The sequence below is a fragment of the Gossypium arboreum genome, chromosome 10 (genome assembly GCF_025698485.1).
Source record: "Gossypium arboreum isolate Shixiya-1 chromosome 10, ASM2569848v2, whole genome shotgun sequence".
In the NCBI taxonomy this organism is placed as follows: domain Eukaryota; kingdom Viridiplantae; phylum Streptophyta; class Magnoliopsida; order Malvales; family Malvaceae; genus Gossypium; species Gossypium arboreum.
This window is the reverse complement of record NC_069079.1, coordinates 66,119,114-66,121,964: the sequence shown is the minus strand read 5'-3', so window position 1 is coordinate 66,121,964 and position 2,851 is coordinate 66,119,114.

Here is a 2,851-nt window from a genome sequence, read left to right as displayed (position 1 = left end):
TCATTGCATGCATCATCATCAAGCTTCACACTTAGCATGCAATGGCTTTATCACCATAACAACTTTGCCCAAATACCATTTCCATGGCATAACAAAGATTTGAGCCATGGCTAACATGCACATCAAGTTAGTAACCAAGTCATGCATGAAACTCCAAACACAACCTCATACATACCTTAATCTTGGTACAAGTATGGCCAAATCTCCTTCTAGTTCTCTTCTAAACCAAAAAATGGAGCAAAAATCCCTTTCTTCCTCCTTATGATTTTCGGCCAAAAAGATGAGAAAGGATGAACAAAAATTTTTTTGTTTTCTCTTCTTGGTTGCACGGCAATGGGGGGAATGCTACTCTCTCACACACATTTTTTTTCATTCTTTTCTTACCCATGCTTATTTGTTTATGATTTCTCCCTAATGCCCAACAAAACATGTTTCATGACATGTTTAGCCCATATCACTTTGTCATGGCCGGCCATCACTTGTAAAAAAGGGAAATTTGACATGCAAGTCCATTATTTTGCATGCATGCTTTAATTAGTCATCACATATTTCCCTATCGTACTTTCAAAGTTCACTACTAAGTCCTTTCTTATAAATTAGCACCTAATTAATAAAAATCGAGACACGAAATATTTACGCATACCAATTCCACATACAATAAGCACGGAATATAACACTTAATTATTCTTGTGACTCGGTTTCGTGGTCCCGAAACCACTCTCCGACTAGGGTCACATTCGGGGTGTCACATGGTAATTTTCCCATTTATGTGTTTTTGGACTAAATTGAATGAAAATATGTTTGTATGAGCTTAATTTGAATATTTTTAGATCAAGAACCAAAGAAATCGGATTTGGATCGGGGGAAAACGAAAGTTGCCGACTAGCTGTCTCGTTCCATTTTACATCGTCCGAGGTAAGTTTATAAGCAAATAAACGTACTTAATTTTAGATAAATGCAAATCTTATATGCTAAAATAAAATGTGTGAATTTATAAATGCAAATGCCAAATGTATCAAAGCTTGGTATCTATATTCGTGACTTCGTTTCGACCGAGTTACGACATCCGAAAGCCCCGTATGAACATTAAGAATAGCTAGGATACATATGTCATGACATAAGATTCTGATATATGTGTGTGAGTAAGACCATGGCATCGATATGTGATTTCGATATATGTGTGTGAGTAAGACCCTGTCTGGGACAGTAGCATCGATATGTGATTACATGTAAGACCACGTTTGGGACGTTGGCATTGTATGATATGTGTGATTATCCGAGTGTCCTATCCAATTCCGAATGGTTCATCGGGCATCGATAGGTTGTGATCGAAAGTGTAAAATGAGTTAAAACGATCAAGTATGAACTAGTTTGCTACCTAACTAAAATAAGGTAAGTAAGTAATTTGGTTATTTGTTTTAAATCATGTGTGATGCAAATAAAGGATTTATGTGACCATGATTTATGTGTTTGGTCTTATGAATGAATGATAGGAATATCATGGAATTGGTTTTTTGAATAAGTATATACAAGATCATGTATATTAGGCCATATAGATAATATATATATACATGATGTTATATTATGATTTTGAGCTCATGTATATAAGTGAATGTGTACTCGATATATATATATTGACATTTTAGCTTGAAGGTTGTATGATAAATAATTATTTGGATTATATTAACATTCGGCCAAGGTGGTGACTGTGTATGAAAAATGCATTATTTATGAGGCATGGTAGTTGCAACTAAATGTAATAACTATACTATATTATAGTTTAGTTTAATTAAGCTGATAATATCAATTGGTGGTTTATTTGCTTATAACTTACTAAGCTATAATAGCTTACTGTGTGTATATTTGCTTATGTTTTATAGATTTTTGGATTCAAGTTACAAGCTCAGGGATCGTTAGCAAAGTTCATCACACTATCTACCGCTTTGGTATTTAAATAGGTGAACTCGAACTATGGCATGTATAGGCTGGAATGTGTTTTGAAATGTTATATTTTGGTTATGTATAACTAAAGTGATGGTCAAGTAACTAATTATAAATTCGACTAAGGCAAGCGCACCTATCGAATATTAGTATAGTTCTGGTGAGACTAGAAATATCGTATCCACGAGGACTAAAAGTACTAGTAATTACTATCTTTTTATTATCCAGCCTAGGAATTAAAGTGTGTTTTTAAACTAAAGCTAATTATCTAATTAACTAAGATTACGACAAAGATAAAGTTTGGAAAATACTTTAGGAAAAACCGATGGAAAAGACAATACCCAACAAAGAATCTACCTAGACTTCACTTATTACCTTTGACTGAGATGATTTATTCACTTGACTTATTCCATAGAAATCCCTGATTTATGTTATTATCCCTTTCGAGACTAAAAAAAACTGACTGTAGGTTGATTAATTAAAATCTCTTTCTAATTAAAACCCCTATTGTCGCATTAACTCGATCTATGGATTCTCTTATTAGATTTGACTCTAATCCAGCAGATTTATGTCGTCCTATCTCTAGAAGTGCATTCAACTCTGCTTAGTTATGGATGATCTACTCATAAACAGGGACTTTTACTCCACTGATTAAGCACATCAAAACATGAATTAATACCCTAGAATATTAAAGCAATAATTTAGAACTCACAATTAAGAATAAGAATAAGTCTTTATCATATAATTCAAATAGTAAAAAAATTTGTCATAGGGTTCATCTCCCTTAGGTATTTAGGGAGTTTAGTTCATAATAATAATGGAAAACATCTCAAAGTTTGGAAAGCAACAAAACTTAAAGAAAACCCAAAGAACTTCTAGGAAATTGGATGGAAATCTTCAGTCTTGATGT